We start from the raw sequence: 19,497 nt of genomic DNA, 5'->3' as shown, positions 1-19,497 counted from the left end.
CCTCTGCGGCTTTGCTCCGGGTGTCCCTGGTCTGCTGAGGACCCCCCCAGCAGACCAGGGACACCCGGAGCAGCTTTTCTCGCCCCGGAGGATGCGGTGGCGGGACCACTGTGCTTCTGGGTGGTCCTGCCGCCCGCGAGTTCGGGGGCGAGAAAAGCCCCGTTCGTAAGTGTGGATCCGACATAAGTCGGATCCGCGTAACTCGGGGACTGCCTGTATAAAACAACATTGAAGCCTCGTCATATTTGTTAGCAAAGCACTTTGTTTTTTCTTAAATGCAGTTTTAGTGCTCAGAAATCAAAAGCTCAAAAACGTCCATTCAACCCTGTCGTCTGTGTGCATAATCAAACCTGGGACTTCTGGTTTCGGTGCCACTAGTTGGGACAGTACACCACACCCAGAAGGTGGCTGGGCTACAAAACCACAGAATGAGCACGTTTTAATAATTTTTCACTCTAATTACTATTGTTTGTTTTACTTCACTACAGGGTGAAGTACAAAATGTATGAATTATGCCTAACACTCCTGTCCAAAAAGACAAAGCTTGTGCATCCCTGTGTGTAGCAAACACATACAAGCCATCTAAAATTATTTTTACCTACAACATTCCATTGTACATCCAGTAACTCAACAAGGAAGGAGTCTCCCTTTTATCACTGTCCCTAGATACGGGGAAGGCAAAGCAAAGGTGAGAGACAGGAAAGTGAACCTCAGAACCTAGAATGTCAGTAACTCAGCTTCTCCACTTGGACTAAAAAGCAAAGCTAGAGGAAGAGAGATATAATGATAATGTTTAGATTACGTTGTGTGGATTCCTAGCAGCAATCCATAAACTTGTATTTCTAAAAAGTATCACATAAAAACATATAAATATAACAAACAAGTAACTTGCAATACTGAAAAAATAATACCCTGTCCAGTTCAATTGTTTCTCAGTATACAGTTCTGGGTGAATAGAAAGAGATTTCTTTTTTTGGCCCAGCACATTAATAATCTCAGATATCAGACTCACAATTGGCCCTGCCCCCGTGTTTTACTTGTTGAAAATGAACACAATTATCATCACTCATTAAGATATATTTGAGGCTAATAAAGGTTTTGATGTGTGGCACAGCTTGTTGGAAAGGACAGATCCTAAAAAAAAAAAAAAAAAATCCCCATCAACATGTCATAAAATCTAAAAGAGGTTGTGGTTGGTGATGTAATGCAATGGGAAAACCTTCAATCAGTACTAAGTTCTGTCTTTTACTAGATAAAATGTAAGTTTCAGCAATCACATTCATGGATGTAGGAACTCCCCCAGTTGCACTGCCAGACAGATATTCATTGCTTCTCTGTTAGAAACAAAAGATGATTGACCATCTTAAGTGTTTAAACACAGTCCAGACATATTACAAACCCAAACTGAACCTGGGGACAGCCATAGACTTGCTCATTCCCTCTCTTTCTGCTCTGTGACCCATGCTGATAAACAGGGCTGGCTTTAGGAAGTGCGGGGCCCAATTCAAACAGTTTCAACAGAGCCCCGGCAGCCGGGATTTTTTGTTGAGCAAAAAAAACCAAACAAACACACCACATACAAAAGTTTCGACGGGGACCCAGCAGCCAGGATTATTTTTGTTGAGCAAAAAAAAAAAAAAAAAACCGCACACACAAAAAGACTCACAACCCCTTTAAATCCTACAGGGCAGAGTCCCGCCTTCCCGCCAAACCTGGGGTCAACTCCCCCTCCCGCGGCACAGAGAAGCCACTGCACTCCTCCTCCAGGGCCAACGCCCCCCTCCCACAGTGTGACCTGCATGCCAGCACACTTCTAGCTTTAGGGCGAGGGGCCCTCTTAGGCATGGGGCCCGATTCAGGGGAATCGGGTGAATCAACCTAAAGCCGGCCCGGCTGACAACCAATGCAGTAATTCAGTAAGCACGGACTGAAAATGATTGCAATTGCTCGCTCATCCATAAGGACCCTACTCTGGAAAACTTAGATGTAGTTGCCTGCCCATGTCCTGTAGACTAAACCATCATCGTTTCATCCAGATTTTGTTAAAACCATATGACTTCTTGTAAGAATGGGTGAGCTGAAAGTGAGTATAAAAAGCCCATCCTAAGAATCAAAGAAAACCAGAGCCAAGACTTTTTAGAGGTTTTCAAAAGTGTGGCTTGCACCCATTCTCCAACTATATTTCATTTTGACGCGGCATTTTTGTTTTGCATCTCAGCTGGAATCAGAAAGGGCAGATCCCTCACCAGGAACTGTTCCCTAGTGTTATTTCTGGCCCGACCTAAAGTGGCAAGCACCAGCACTCTAATATTAGCCGGCTTTCATAGGTGTCCAATCCAGTGTTGCAAACTTAATTGGCAAAATCCAAATGTAACATAAGCAAGTGCAACTCAGATGACTTCAGAAGAGTTGGACATAACTACCACCGTGTCTGAATTTGGCTTATTGCTGTGGGGGAATATATGAGTACACTTCTGAACTTGGCATAGTCGTTTGAATCAAAACTTTGAAATATTAGCAGCAGACCAAATAGCTGGAGGTGGCTTCTTGTGAAGTTCACATCAAATGTACTGCTATCGAAGTGGGGGGAAATGCATATATCTGCCCTTCTTATTTTGGGGGGAAATCTTCCAAAGCTCTGCACAGCCTAGATAATCAATGCCAGCCCCAAAACCCTGGATTAGAAGTCAGAGCTCCATACATGCTCTTGTGCAGTTTTTTATCTTCCTTAACATTCCCTGTTGCTAATTTATTGCATTTAAACCTTCCAGACGTTGTGAGCAATATCCACAGGTGTGTGTTTAATTTGCCTACTTGTACTTGGCTGCTTTCCTTAGAGGGAAAAAAAATTCTGGAGTAAGAACAAAGACAACTATTTTTCATATTTCATTTATATCCCACTCATTCATATATACATGCCACACAAAACAAAACAAACCCCCACAAGAGCAAACCTAATAGCTTAAGGGGAAAAGTTTGGGGGAGACTGATATAATTAGGGATTATTGCTCAGAAGCTTGACTTTCTGCAATAACTATGAGCAACAAAGAACAGTCTTGGTCAGCTATAAAATTTTCATCATAGGAAATAATAGGCCAAAGGAAGATGTTTTAAAGGACGATTTAGTGTAACTATTTTTGTAAAAGGAATAAACTCAGACTGCATCTAAAAACTCATGGGCATTTTCCTGCATGGATACAGACTTGAGTAGGTAATGTTTTCCACATTTATTGGGTCTGGGATCTACACATGCTGGCTGTGTCTAGACTGGCCAGTTTTTCCAGAAAATCAGCCGCTTTTCTGGAAAAACTTGCCAGCTGTCTACACTGCCCGCTTGAATTTCTGCAAAAGCACCGACTTCCTACTGTAAGAAATCAGTGCTTCTTGCGGAAATACTATTCTGCTCCCGTTCGGGCAAAAGTCCCTTTTGTGCAAAGCTTTTGCACAAAAGGGCCAGTGTAGACAACTCACATGTGTTTTCCACAAAAAAGCCCCGATTGCGAAAATGGCCATCGGGGCTTGTTTGCAGAAAAGCGCATCTAGAATGGCACGGACGCTTTTCTGCAAAAAGTGCTTTTGCGGAAAAGCGTCCGTGCCAATCTAGACGCTCTGTTCCGAAAATGCTTTTAACGGAAAACTTTTCCATTAAAATCATTTCCGGAAAATCATGCCAGTGTAGACGCAGCTGCTTTGTTTAACTTAGGCCTTTTTGCAGATTTAACAACAACTGTAGTTAATTAACTTAGTTTAATCCAGTGGTCTCCAACCTTTTTAAGCAGGAGATCACTTTTTGAATTTAAGTGCAATCCAAGATCTACCTCAAACCCAAATACCCTTGTCCTGCCTCCTTTGTACCCCTTCTCTGAGACTTCGCCCCTGCTCACTCCACCCTCCTTCCCTCCCCCATCCTCCCTTGTTTTTACCAGGCTGGGGCAGGGGGCTGGGGTGCAGGCTCTGGTCTTGGATTAAGGGATCTGGAGTGTGAGAGGGCCTCTGAGCTGAGCTTGGGGCAGGCAGTTGGGGTGTCGGAGGGGTTCTAGGTGCAGGCCCTGGGTGGGTGTTCGGATGTAGGGGTGCTAGGATAGGGCAGGGGCTTGGAGTGCAGGAGGGGATTCATGACTGGGGAGGGTTTCTGGATGTGGGCTCCGATTTGGCATTGCTTACCTCAGGGTGGTGGTGCAGTGGGGCTAAGGCAGGCTCACTCCTCACCAAAAGCAGCCAGCAAACTCCATCCCAAGTCCTGTTGTGACCACTGCCCTGCTCTGTGGAGATAGGATACAGGATGGGAGAGGGGGCACCTTGATATCAGCGCCCCTCTTCTCTTCCCCTGCCCTGCCCAGTAAGCAGGAAGCTCCCGGTGGGCGGCTCCAAGGCAAAAGAGATACGCAGCAATGGGGAGAGAGCAGCTGAAGGGCTGGCGCTTGATAACCTCTTGGCCAAACCAGTCAGGATCCCCTGTCATAGGCTCCAAGATCTACCAGCAGATCCCGATTGACTGCTCGGTGATCACTGATTTAATCTGTGAATCAAATGCAAAGGCAAAAATACCAACAGAACAGTGTTATATACCTCTTTTCTTTCACTATCGTTTCATGCACACTAGCGTGTTGCATCACTTCAATTAAGCCAGTTTTCCTTGCAGATTTAATTAAATCAGTGTAAAAATCGGGCATGTCCCAGACTTGTAACATCCTTACAGATGAGGAAACCAAGGCACAGAGTTAGGGGAGTCTCGCAGGATCCATCTACATTGCAATAAAATAAATAACGGCATCAAGTCTCAGAGGCCAGGTCAACTGATTCAGGCTCACAGGGCTTCGGCGGTGAGATTAAAAATTGCAATGTAGATGTTTGGACTCAGGCTGGAGCCTGGGATGTGAGACTCACCCACCCTTCTTCGCCAGGTTCCAGAACCCCAGGCCACATATTTATACTACACTTGTTTTCCCCACAGCGCAGATCCAAGTCAGTGTGGGCCAGCCACAGGTTTTAGTGTAGTGTAGATGTAATCAATGAGAGTTAAGTACCTGAGAATATAATTAGGGGCACCACTAAGTCGTCCCTCTAAAACTAAGGTCACACAATAAAGGTGTTTAGTTAGAACAACAATGGGCAATAAGTGGCCTGCAGGCTGAACACAGTTCACCAGGGTTAGCCCCTGGTGAGCTGCAAGATGCTTTATTTACATAAGTGTCTGCAGGTAGAGCCCTCACAGCTCCTGTTGGCCATGGTTTGCCATTCCTGGCCAATGGGAGCTGCGGGAAGCTGTTGTCCAGCCTGTGGGCCATTTGCAACCTACCCCTGAGTTAGAATCTGCAGATGGTTTTAATTCACGTTATTAAATGTTCATCTAGCTATTTCACCAACATTTTCGTACTTCATCAAATTTGGATGGCATATCCAGATTACTGTTTTAAAAGTATTAATTTCGGTCAGTGAGCAAATAATTAATTAAAGTAGCTGTAGTCTAGACTCTAGAAATAATTACACTGGTTGAACTAACGTTATGGTTTAAAAATCAGCACAAGACCTTATTTGAAACATGATTGAAGCTTAATCAATGCAAGTGAGGTTCACATTGAGAAAAGAGCGTCTACACAGCCTGGGGCACTAGGTTATCTCATTGCCCCTCCAACATGGAAAGGGTGAATGAGCATGCTGGCTCGGGGAGAAGCTAAACTAGCCGTTGGAGTCCTGATACAGGGAAAGTGAATGCATTCATAGAATACTAGGTCTGGAAGGGACCTCGAGAGGTCATCGAGTCCAGCCCCTTGCCCTCAAGGTAGGACCAAATACTGACTAGACCATCCCTGATAGACATTTACCTAACCTACTCTTAAATATCTCCAGAGATAGAGATTCCACAACCTCCCTGGGCAATTTATTCCAGTGTTTGACCACCCTGACAGTTAGGAACTTTTTCTTAATGTCCAACCAAAACCTCCCTTGCTGCAGTTTAAGCCCATTGCTTCTTGTTATGTCCTCAGGGGCCAAGATGAACAAGTTTTCTCCCTCCTCCTCATGACACCCTTTTAGATACCTGAAAACTGCTATCATGTCCCCCCTCAATCTTCTCTTTTCTAAACTAAACAAACCCAATTCCTTCAGCCTTCCCTCATAGGTCATGTTCTCTAGACCTTTAATCATTCTTGTTGTTCTTCTCTGGACCCTCTCCAATTTCTCAACATCCTTCTTGAAATGTGGTGCTCAGAACTGGACACACTATTCCAACTGAGGCCTAACTAGCGCAGAGTCGAGTGGAAGAATGACTTCTTGTGTCTTGCTCACAACACTCCTGTTAATGCATCCCAGAATCAAGTTTGCTTTTTTTGCAACAGCATCACACTGCTGACTCATATTCAGCTTGTGGTCCACTATGACCCCTAGATCCCTTTCTGCCATACTCCTTCCTAGACAGTCGCTTCCCATTCTGTATATGTGAAACTGATTGTTCCTTCCTAGGTGGAGCACCTCTCTGACCATCCCTCCCTTTCCCATGTTTATTTGCACACGAAGGTTGGGGAAAGCTCTATTTCTTCTCAAAAGTCTTGCGGCACATTAGAGACTAACAAAAAATCTCTCTCTCTCTTTCGCTCTGTGTCTTCTAGCCAGTCAATGGCCAATTCAGAGAGTGTATGGGAGCTAACCGGCTCTCTGAAACCCCCTTTCCTGGGTGTTCAAACATTGCTGGGAATACCACAGCAGAAAGCTGCCCTCTCTACATGGATGGGTTTCCAGGCTTGCCTTTTAGACTCAGGAAGGATTTTTGCCCTCCACAGAAAGTGTCGTGGAGTTTTAGCTTTTCTCACCACATGCTGGTGACCTGACAGATGAGGTTAAGAAGGATGAGATGGTACATCTTAAAAAATAAGAGACACTCAAACATTGTCATAGCCAGCATCCAGTGTGGGTAACAGGCTTCAAGGGACCAGTGCCTGAGGTAAACCTGAACACAGGCCCTATGTTGTGCCTTCTGGGCAGAGAGGAGCTCCTAAAGTTCTCTCAGCCTTAACTCCCCTCATCTGTATTCTCATTCCCCTTCATTGTCCAGGAAGCTCGTTAGTGGCGTACAAGGATGGTTGGGTTAAGTGAACCAACTCTCCTTCCTTGGTGGTATAGCATGAGACCATTCAGTTTTGCTCTGTACCTAATTAATGCGAAGTTGTTGGAGGGAAAGGAGTCAGATCCCTCCCTTTCAATGCTAAAAACCTGAGACTTTACATTCACTCACATATCTGCAGTCAATCACCTGAGCTTAAATCATGCCTTTAGTTAAGCTGCTGGAACTGTGGGTGTAAACAAGTCTTCAGTCTGCAGTAGGGATCGTAATGAAATCGGTCTCTCCCACACCTATCCCTCTTTTGTACAAGCAAATATGTACATGCAAGCGTGAAAAACCATACATGCCTGATATTACAAAGGCTGGATTAAGAAACCATTTAAAACCATTCCTCTTTCCTACTTTCTGCTCATCTCATTCCTATGAAAGGAAGAGCCAGATGGGAAGTGTTCAGATGCAAGGAGTTAAATCTGGAGGCCTTTGTCAAATACACTGAATGAAGAGAGAACTTGAACTTTTCATGCTCCACCACTTTCCTTCCTACATGTAAAGTCTGTATGCTTTTGCTTTAGCATTTTGCATAACTGCAGGAGAAGTAGACGTTCAAATCAAGATTTATAAACGATGAAGTTCCATCCAAGGTATGTGTGGTTTTGTCCCCTCAAGGACTATTCATGTGAAATAAAATTTTTAAATGTTTAAAGAATGTAATGTGATCCATAAACTGTGTCTCCCTCTTTAGAGCCTGCCAAGTTTTTCTGGTAAGATGTTGAACAACTTACTAAATATTGCAAACCTGATGAAACAGGAGATATTTGTCACCTGAGATCATTTTGTAAGTGGAGAGAATGCAGCTGGTATTTTAATTTTACAGCAATGGGTATAAACATGCAATTTAGCCTATGAAAGGTATTTTTGTTTTCTTAGGAAGTAACGCTCACCTTCTCTCCCCTCCCCCCCCATGGTTAAGTTGGGTTAAGATTAAAATTATTTGCTCACTTAACTCCCCTCATCTGTGTTCTCATTCCCCCTTCATTGCCCAGGAGTGTAGTGGCGTACAAGGAGGGTTGGGTTAAGTCTTGAGAGAACTTGAGAGAACTTTAGGAGCTTCTCTTTTCCCACAGGACACAACATAGGGCATTCACTCAAATGTGAAATTGCAGACCTATTAACTGTGCTTTGTAACCTAGCCTTTAAATCAGCTTCCATACCTAATAACTGGAAGATGCTGGTCATTGGTACAGGACAAAGAAGAATGCCACCTGTTGAATCACCTACAGCACTTCTTTTTGTCTGCGATCAAAGTGTTATTGATTTCCTAAAGAAACAGACACTGAAAAGTGCAAAAAGATAGACTTACAGCTTGTATCCTGCACGCTTTATGGGATCTCCAGAAGACTGATGCAATTCTACAACTAGTCGAAGTGCAACACTAGACAACACGCAACCAGACAGTACCACACTGACATAACAGCAATCATATAGGAGAACACATACACGAATAGGAAAAGGGAAGAAGAAGGAGAACGAACCAGTGCAAAAAGAATAAGGCAGGAGCAATGGAGGTTGGGCATTCAATGAGTCTGGTGTAGCATGTTCCACATGTGCTATAAATAACAGACAAGCTCCTTCCTTCTGATGAATCCCAGATTTTCCCACTGAACAAATAGAAATCAATTCTGACAATCAAATAGATAGATTAAAGAACAACTGACCAGCAGCCTGCCCACGTTAAGGGAACTCTAGACCTAATTTCAGTGCTGGTGCTTGAGATGATGTCATTTGAAAGCTGGCTCAATGGAGAAAAGCTGCATGTTGCCACATAGAATTGTGGTACTATCCCAATGTATTGATATTATTAGGTACTTGCTACAGGAATACAACACCAGAGTAAGTCAGATAATGGGGGGCTCCCCTTAGAAAAGACCCATCTAGACACAGGTTTAATCAGAGCTCTATACATCAGTAAATGATCTGCAAGATGAGACCTTCTGCTTCATCCCGGTAGTCAGTCATCTGTAAAGTTCTATGGTTTAGAAAGGGGTCCAATTCCATAGACGTTTGTACTGACTAGTCAAACCTGAACTTCTTGGGCGTGTCTGTCCACTACAGCAGTTTCCCACCTGGTGGTAAGTTGTTTGGAGAACCTTCAGGTGGGATAGGAATTGGAGACGTGTCACAACATCTGGAACACTCCCTCCCGTAACCAACTTGGCTTGGATTCAGAAGCTTGGGAATGACTGCTGGCCGTCACTGAAGTTAAGGAATAAGCTACTGTAAGTGAGACAAGAATTGAGCCTCTGGCTGGTCCCTGCTATTTCACATCCACTTTATCCCCTGCTTTACCTAAGCTCTGCAGAGCTTTCCAAACAGTTTAGCTTGCAACCAAGCTATTTAAGGTTTTCACATGTCGGTATGAAAGATGGTTTGGGAACATTTTCATCATTACTTGGAACTGACCATTGCAACACTGCATTCTTCACCCTTTATGATTCATTACACTGCGTATTAGGTTACAATGCTAACAATGTGCCTTGAAAATATTTGCTTTCGGGGGCCAGTACCAGTTACCTCCACAAGCCTTTTTTTTGGGGGGGGGAACTCAACTACCCTGACAGCTCCAACACTGTGTTATTACCTGCTCAAGGCTATATCAGCACAGTAGGGCTGTTTCTCCAGGAGATTTTTGCCAGACCACCTGGTCATGGTTGTTTTCTAAAAACCAAGTGCAGTCCTGACAGGTACATTTACTTACCATGTTCTTGTATTTGGCTTGCCAGAGTTTCCTGTTGAGCTTGAGGTTTGAAGCAAGGGTTAGATTTTTATTTAAGAGCCTGGAACAATTTCCTGGAGGAGTGCTTAGGGCTCAGACGCTGCTCTGCTATTGCATGTCCTGCTCATAGTAGGGGAGATCTAGCACTTCAGGACGAGTGACCAACTGGATTTACCATAGAGAGAGTCAGCATGCAAATTTTCTAACCCTTCCTCTTTTCCATACTCTGGTGAGAGGGGTCCAGTTGGGAAGAGTTGTAGATGGTCCAAAAGTGCTCTCTGCCTATAGTGGGGAGGAGGAAATTTGGGACCTTTTTAATGCAGTTCAACTACTGCTGCAGGCCAGAGAAGCCTTCAGGACTGCTTTGACTATGCCTGATTGCCCTGGCTCTTCTGGGTTATTATGGAGCAAGCACAGGCTTCCCTTGCTTCTGGGATAGCATAGGGCTAATTCCACCAATTTAATGTCCAGCAAGTACTTCCTCTAAATCAGGAAGATGCTTCAGCTGCCCCTTCAGGATAGCCATCATAAAGGAACAAGTGTAGCCCTGGAATTTTGTAACTAATAAGTCAGTGAGTTATAATGAATGTATGATATAGCAAAAGGTTTGGATTAAACTTAAATACAAGCTATAGGCCTCAGACAGGCCAGGCAGCTTTGTTAACTTAGATCCAGCTCAGTTTGACGTTAGCATGTTAAAGTGGCGGGATGGAATATTGCAATACATAGTGATGTTAATATTAGGTAAGGCCTTGTAATAGATAGAAAGACGTTTAATATTGAAAGAGTTTGTAACTTTGTTAAAGGGACTAGAAGTACCCTTTTGTCCCATGCTGCACTTCTGTAAATGTATTGTTTGTGTGAATGCGAGAGGGTATGTCTACACTACCCCGCTAGTTCGAACTAGCGGGGGTAATGTAGTCATCTGCAGTTGCAAATGAAGCCCGGGATTTGAATTTCCCAGGCTTCATTTGCATGAAGCCGGCCGGCGCCATTTTTAAATGCCGGCTAGTTCGAACCCCGTGCCGCGCGGCTACACGCGGCACGGACTAGCTAGTTCAGATTAGGCTTCTAATCTGAACTAGCTGTACTCCTCGTGGAAATTCAAATCCCGGGCTTCATTTGCAACTGCGGATGACTACATTACCCCTGCTAGTTCGAACTAGCGGCGTAGTGTAGACATACCCAGAGAGAATGTTTTAGGAGAGATAAGTGTGAAGGACACTGAATGCCCAAATGGTCAGAGGAAGGGCCGGAGACTCAGAAGCACAAAATAATGATCAACTAAGTGAAAGCACACTGAAGATGCAGACTACCAGGGCAGATTGACGAACCCTGAAGTTAGTGGCACGCACCCCTTGATAGGGAACCGATAACAACTTTCACTGGAAAGACACCACCCCAAGGGCTGTCAGCATGTGGATATCAAATGACTGTGAGAACAACTTCTTCCCAATAAGCATATGTCATAGGAAGATTGATTATGATTCTGAGTGACTGATTAAGACCTGACCAGGCAAAATGCATAGACTTGCATGAAAGGAACATCCTATAAAGGATGGGGTGTCATGTATGGTTCTTCAGGGTCCTATCCTGCTAAGACCATGGAGCATCAGTCCGGACTGACAAGAACCCAGCTTCCCCTCATACTTGACCTATCTGGCCAATGGGTTGAGCAACAGACTGGCAACTATTCCATCAGTGGGACATGTGTGTGTGTATAAGGGTGTGTGTGTGTAAATGCATATGCTACTTTGTTATATTATCAATAAATGCGGCATGTTGCCTTATCTCCCTGAAAAAAGGACCCATGTGCTTCTTTTAAGCATAACACAAGGACACAATGACAAATCAAGCCCATGGAGGGCAATTCCCTCCTTCTTATTGACAGATAGTTATGCAATTGCAGCTGGTGGCATGAAAATAGCATCCATGGAAAAGGATCAGGCTTACTGCATTTACGTGAGATTAAGGCAATGTCTTTACCACAGGGAAGATTGACGTTTCCCCAGTTGATCTTCTGGAGTTCAATTTAGTGGGTCTAGTAAAGACCTGCTAAATCAAACTCAGAGGGCGCCCCTGTTAGCACAGGTACTCCTGCTCTTCATGAGGAGTAAGGGAAACTGATGGGAATGTTTGCTTTCATTGACATCCTGCTGTGGAGACCATGCAGAAACTTAAATTACGATATGTTGTCTCCATCTACGTAATTAACGTTGCTGGAATTGCGTATCTTAATTTAACCTTCCAGGTAAGTATAGACGAGGCCTTAGGTTCTCCCAGTTGTGTTCCTCCTGGTCTTACTACTTTTAGTCATATACCTTATGATGTAAATGAGGGACCTTTTCCTCTGTGTCTTAGCAACTGTTGCATTGAGTTCTTGTTGTTTCTTGTGCAAGCTACAAGGGAAAATTCTGTTATCACACTATTCTTCAGAAAGGATTGATAAATGCTGACTTCTGAAAGGCAACAACTGTAGGCTAATTGCACCTGGGATCCATTTCTAGCAGTTATAATAATTTTGCCTGCTGGTTGGTTATGCAACAATGTATTTATAAACTCTATAACCTGGGGGTTTGAGGGAGAGTTGCTTCATAAATAACCCCCTGGACCAAATGTTGACGTCAGTTCTGCAGCTGCCACCTAGTTCCCAGAGCTAAGGGATGAGATCAGAACAGAGACTTAGTCGTTGGCAGGCTACTTGTGTTCCAAAAAAATATTAACATCTTTGCACATCTCCAGGAGCAATGAAACCTAATAATTCTTCTGGACAGGATGGATTTCCTGTTGACCTTAATAACAGCCATCGGAGACAAGAGTCTGGGCAGTTGTGCTGCTTTGAGATAATCAGCCAGTAAAATGGCACTGATCGTTTTCACTGCAGAATATCTGACAGCAGACATGTGTTCTCTAACCTCTCTGTATTGTTTTTCTTACTGCAAATATTTATAGAGCACCCATCACCATGGTATTTGGGCTTGGAAAATATGAACTAAAGATAAAACTAATGAAAAAAATGCTTGCTCTCAGAAAGTATCCATGTGTGGGGATGCCTTCAAAATCTCAACCTTGAATGTGTCTACCATTCGATGTGCGCTCAGCCATGCTCCTGGCTTTCAGTTGGAATTTTCAAAGGAGCCTAGAACTAGGTGCCCAACCCTCGATTGTATGTCAACTCCCTTCAAAACCTTTGAAAATCCCCCATCGCTAGTGTATCTCTGCTGCCCCAACCCACACTACAGATGAGGCTTAGGTCAGTGGAAGAATGTTTCTGTCAACCTAGCTACGATCTATCACACGGGAGGTAGAGTTTCTACAGTGACAGAAAACTATCTTTCATTGCTGTCAGCTCCTGCTACGCCACCGTTGCAGCATCGTAGCTACAGCCTCACGGCTATGCAACAGTTGCATCCCTAGTTTTGGTGTGGCCTTAGTCTGCGGCAGAACAGCGAAAAGTTGGGGCTTGTGAGAGGAGAAACCCCATCACAACAGAATCAAACAAGAACAGAAACAAGAAGAGATACCAGGGAGGGATCTGGAAGCCAAGATTAAACAAAGAGGACTGTGAAAGAGAATCTTACCACGAGATTCCAGTCATTTTATGTAACAGCCCTTTCTTCTTCTTCTTGTTCTTTCATGTCACAGAAATGGAAGTAACCCTCTGCAGTGAAAAAGGGGTTCGTACAATTTTTTGCAGGGGGGATGGCACCTACTTGTAAATACAAGCATCATCAGGAAAAAAGGTGGGAGTTGGACAAGACAGAGGATTAAAATACGGATGATTATCTCCCATTCACTGTCTAGGATTAGCTGCAGCAGGAAGCATGTATAGGGAAGGCTAGATTATAACTTTTTGGCTTAGCCACAAGCAAGCAAGTATAAATTATGTCACTGTGGGAGGCTTTCTGACTCCGTGACATCACATTGAGTCGTAATTCCTCTCTTACTTCTTGCTTGCCCTGCTGGGCAGCAATTTTTTCCTAGTTTGTACCAGCAAAAGATTTAACAGCGAAAGCCGCACAGGCCAGAGAGAGAGAGAAAGTTGCATGCTGGGAACGTTACCCAAAGGTCCCTGGTGGAGGACCTTATTATCCCACAAAACACGGCAAAGACATTTAAAAAAGCATCGCCTCAGATAGCCCCGTGCATCACTCTGGGATACCTACTGGCGATGCACCCCGCTTGACATCAATACAAGCATGCCTGCTGAGCACAGTACTGTTGCAAGCAGCCACGTATGCACACGCCTGAGTGATCTGGAAGCGTTGACAGCTGTGCACTGACATAACTTGTGACAGAGCGACTGATGTTTGTCATGTAGACGTGGCCTGAGAATTAACACTCAAACTGTAGAATGATTATATGAGCTGCAGCACTTGCATTAGCAACCCAGCGAGGTTGTATAGGCATCTGATGATTTGTGCTTGCTCAAACTGGAGCCTGGGTCCCCCAATGAGCCAGGCAACTTAAGTTAGAAGCACCAGTGCATTGGAATGAAGGCATTTTATGCATGGACAGGATTCAAGTTAACTCTCTGTGAAGTCAAAGGCTGTATCTACCATAGAAATGCCACCTGTTTGCTTCTGTATCGTCTCCAATGTAAACACTTATTGCAGTGACAGAAGGGGTTCTTCCATCTCTGCAGTAATTCCACTTCTCCGAAGAGCAGGAGCTAGGGTGATGGAAGAATCCTAGACGGCCTAGCAGTGTCTAACTCCAGAGCTCTGGCCAACTTAAGTACATCGCATGGGTTGTGAAATTTCTCCAGCCCTAAGGGATGTACTTAGATTGTACAAACTAAGAAGTGTAAACTTAGGCCATCTCTACACTACAGGGGCTATAGTGGCATAGTTACCAAACCATAGCTCTGCTACTATAACCCCGTTGTGTAAATGTAATGCCTACAGACCCTGGTCGTCTGCGGGCAGAATCAAGCCTGGGACCTCTGGAGCTTAGCGCATGAGCCTCTGCCTGCATGAGCTAAAAGCCAGTTAGCATATTAGCAAAGGCTGTAGAACAGACTCATTATTCTCTCTGTAAGTGGTCTCAGTGTCTCTGGATCATGGGTTCCCAAACTGGGGTGTGTGCCCTCCTAGGGGGGAGGGGTGAAGAAATTCCAGGGGGGTGCAAGGCGACCCAGAGACACACCCCCTTGTCAATCCCACCCCAAGTTTTGCGGCTATTTTTTGGGAGGGGGGGGGGCGTGAGGGTTTTTTAAAAATCAAAAAGGGGGCGTGATACCGAAAAGTTTGGGAACCACTGCTCTAGATGGGCTAAAACAAAAGGAAAAACTATGTAGCACGTTAAAGACTAAGAAGATGGTTTAATAGGTGATGAACCATCTTGTTAGTCTTTAAAGTGCTACATAGTTTTTCCTTTCTGTTTAGCAAGATCAGACTAACACGGCTACCTCTCTATTACTATTCTAGATGGGGTAGTACACCACACCCAGAAGTGTGACTATGGGTTACATAGACTCAGCCTAAAGTGATGGAAGGGGATTTTCCATCACTGTAGAAACACACCTCCCTGAGCAATGGCAGCTTTGTCTACACCAGGTTGACATTGCTACAGCATTCAGCGATATGAAAAATCCTGCCAAGTGTAGTGTGTAACCCACAGCTTCCTCTATTGCCAAGGGACATTTCAAAGTCACAGTGTAGTCCTCTGGCTCAGGGTCTATCTTGAATTTGAAGTAAAAGGTGTGTGGGGAGGGGCAGTTCTCAGAGGACTCTGCATAGAGAGGGAAAAGCAGAAAGCAAATCTGGTGGAAGGGTGGCAAATGTAAACTTTTAAAAACTGTGTGTTTCTCTTCACCCAACTGCCACTCCACCTTATAATGGGAAGACAGTCAACACCATGTGCGGTGAGACAGCTGAAGATGGACTGAAGCCTCACGGGAAAGATTTTTAAACACGTAATACTGGGAGGGAGAGATTACTCAAAGGTATGTAAACGAGAATCCAAGCACCTTCTAGAACAGTTGAATAGTCCTAAGAGAAACTGCCTTGTTTTAAAATATTAGAAGCATTTCTGAAGCAGCCTGTAAATCCTCTCACAGTCTCACAGATGACATCTTTGTTTTCAAGTACTCAGGTCAGAAATCCCAACTGCACCTTTAATAAAAACCAACATCAATAAATGGGTTTCATAGTGAATTCATTTTGACAAGGGCTTCTTATCCTCTGACCCTCCCTAGTGGCTGGTGGGGAAAACAATCCACAATTTTCTGCTAGCCTATTCTGTGAAGCCCTTTTCAAGATTCCTAAGCAATCTGCTACGCCCATAAAAAGAAAGCTTGGGGCTCTCTCTTCAATGAGGATAGCCTGGCAGAGTGCCACTGAAGGCAACTGAGCTGTGCCAGTGAACAGCAGCGAAGGACCCAGCTCTGCATGTTGACTTTTCATCATTTAAGCCTTTCCCCCCTTTTTCAAAATCCCTGCAATCAGTTAGCCACGCCCACCTGTCGCAACCACCAATCGGCATCATCGCCTGTCATTGCCAATAGGGAAAGACTCTGATCAGTCCCAGAAACTCTCTCTGCAAGAGTATGCATTTTCCAGGATCAGCTCCATCCTTGATCCCCAGCTCCTTTTGTCTCCCGACCCCACAGGCTAGGGTCAGGAGGGGGTATGTAGGCTCTGGAAGGGGCAGGGTATAGGAAGAGGCATTTGGGGTGCAGTGCTTACGTGGGGCACCCTCCTCTGGCAGCAGTTCCTAGGCATGGGGTCTGGGAGGGGTCTCTTTGTGCTGCTGCCGCCCGCAGGCACCATCCCTGCAGCTCCCATTGGCCACAGTGGAGTGGGGGCAGTGCGCAAAGACACATACACCCCCATTTGCCCAGGGGCCACAGGGCCATGCCGGCAGCTGCGTGTGCAGACATGCCCTCCCTCTCCCACGCAAAGGTCACAGCAATGTGCCGGCCACCACTCTAGCCCCGCTGGTGGTGGTGACGGTGGCCCTTGGCCATTTTAAATCACCCCGGGACAGCAGGAAGGGACACACCAGGGGAGGTGCAGAGATGCAGCAGGTGGAGCTGGGGAAGAGACCCCCAAACGATGCTAGAGCCAAGCCCCAAGCTAGGAATGGTCTTGTGCTCAGGCACCCTGAGCCCATATAACTCACCACCTACGCCTGGAAACAGTAGCACTATAGGAAATGGTGCTGTAGTAGCAAACACCAACCACCTTTAGGCCTTACCAAATCTAATAACCACCATGAAAGGGACCTGGAATGATGAATTGTGCAAACATGCATCGTGTGTGAACTTTTCCTCCTCCACGCCCTTTGCCTGATGGTACCCTCCCCCCCTGCCCAATGTCACATGTGATTACATCCAAACGACAACAGATATTCAGTGCCTACGGACAAAGATGGTGCTTTTTTATGCTCTTTGTACAGCTCCGAGCACATCTCTGTCCCTATGCAAGTGCTAACTAATTAGGATAATAAGTCACGATAAAGTTCCCCACAAGCAGAATCAAGCAGCAGAGACTCTTTTGTTGGCTAGCTCCATCTGTGGAGATATTTAAGAGTAGGTTAGATAAATGTCTATCAGGGATGGTGTAGACGGAGCTTGGTCCTGCCATGAGGGCAGGGGACTGGACTCGATGACCTCTCGAGGTCCCTTCCAGTCCTAGTATTCTATGATTCTATGATTCTAACTAAAGCCCCTACCCTGGACACTGCTTTGCACAAGCAGACCCAGGAACATGAGTGGATTCCTAGTACTGTCAATGGAAAGTCGATGCATGCAAAATAGGCTGCTCATGTTGATCATTTGCAAAATCAGGGCCTTCGAAACCAAAAGCAACCAGTATAGCGTGAAAAAAAGTCAGTGGTCTTGTTATCAGTGGAGACTGGAAAACAGTACTTTCTGGATAAGCTGGGAGCATTTTCCACTACAGAGCCTTTATTTATGGCTATCTTAAAAATACTGCATGTCAAGTTTTTTTTAATGTTATCTTGGTTTTGTTACCAAAAAAAAAAAAAAAAACTAGGCAGCACTGCCAATATTAAAAAGCAGTGCCAATAAAAAGTGGCCAGACGACCAAAATTCCTTAAAGAATCCACAGGAAAAATAGTTGGATGGGAATATGACCGTTTGGAGCATGAGTGTAGGAAACTAATCCTGTTCACTGTAAATTATTTTCTCAGACAGAACAAAACACATCAATGAATTTACAAAAATAAAGCCACTGATCTTAGCCTGGCCTGGGAGGCGTTTAAAGGGAACCACAAAGCTAGGAGCGCTGCAGACAACTTTCCAGAGCAGGAGCGCGCCATTCACTTCAATGGGCTAGGATTTCACCCACAAGATTTACAACCATGATGTTTATGCGAGCCTTTCAAAAAAAAAAAAAGCATTGGGACACATTTTAAACATGCTGCACAGTCTACATACCTAGCTGCTCTTTCCAAAGTTCAGGGCTGTTCAGCTCCAGTGCTTCAGCCTTGGAGCTATTTTTATTTTTAAAAATAAAACAGGAAACTGAAGAATTCCATGGTATAGTTTGTCCTGCAAGATAGATAACTGGTGTCTTATGAGAGGATTAATAGTTGCTGGGATTGGTGGTCTAGAGAGTAAGGGCACCAGTTTATTTATTGTTTTTATCTTTTCAGTTCCATTTTCAGGCATTTTTGCTCTGTATTTAGTGGCACCATTTGCACCAGCATGAAGTTGGTCTAAATTACTAATAATCTGGTTGTATTTTTGCACCAACTTTGCACTAAGCTTGCCCTGATGTAAATGACAGGGCCTTCTTTTATACTGGTGACCATCATTGACTTCCATGGAGTTACTTCCACTTTACTAGTATGAGGACAGACTCTCGCCTCAAGTGCCAATGAATGGGAAGCGAGTGCCTTAATTGCCTTCTCTTTTTTCCATTTATTTAGCTTATCATCCAGAGTCATTTTTCTCTCAGAGGTGTTGAGCAGTTGACAGACTGGAGGATGCACCCTGAAGCCATGCCTTTAGAAACAAGAGATGTCAAATGATTCAAAAACAGGAAAACAAATGACTTTGCTGGAACAATTTGGGCTCTTGTTAAACCTAGGACCTTATTCAGCGCTTTCATGCTGTGGCGATATTAGTAGAAACTGAATACTATTATCAAGGAGTCACATGGTCTATTTTTTTAGGTGCCTACTCTCAAAAGAGTAACATGAAGTGAGTTTACGGTCTCTGACGGCTGCTTACCAGCCATTGCAATTCTGCCTGCTTCATTCCTGGGGAACTGAGACAATTTCTTTGGAGGTTGATTAAGCCTTGCCGTGCTCACTGATAGAAAGGAATAGCCATTAAGAGATACATTTAACGCAGGGCTGGACCAAATCCAGTCCATGAGAGTTATCCCCTGGTAGTCTGCCAGTGCTATATTTACTTGCGCCTTCGCTTTGATTGGCTGTGGATCGCCATTCCCAGCCAATAGGAGCTGAGAGACATGGTGTCCTGGTCTACGCTGCTTCCCACAGCTCCCATTGGCCAGGAACAATGTAATCTCCTGTACCGGCAGCCATACAGTTAAATATAGCAGCAGGGGCTAGCATAGTATACTTTACCTCTGAGTCTTCAGAGGTTGGGATGAGTGAGCAGCCCCGGGAGAGGTGTGACTGGCCAACATTGAAATGTTACCAGGATTACTGGGCTGCAAAATTCAGG

This window comes from Pelodiscus sinensis, chromosome 8 (assembly GCF_049634645.1).
Source record: "Pelodiscus sinensis isolate JC-2024 chromosome 8, ASM4963464v1, whole genome shotgun sequence".
NCBI lineage: Eukaryota > Metazoa > Chordata > Testudines > Trionychidae > Pelodiscus > Pelodiscus sinensis.
Note: the sequence above shows the minus strand (reverse complement) of the source record.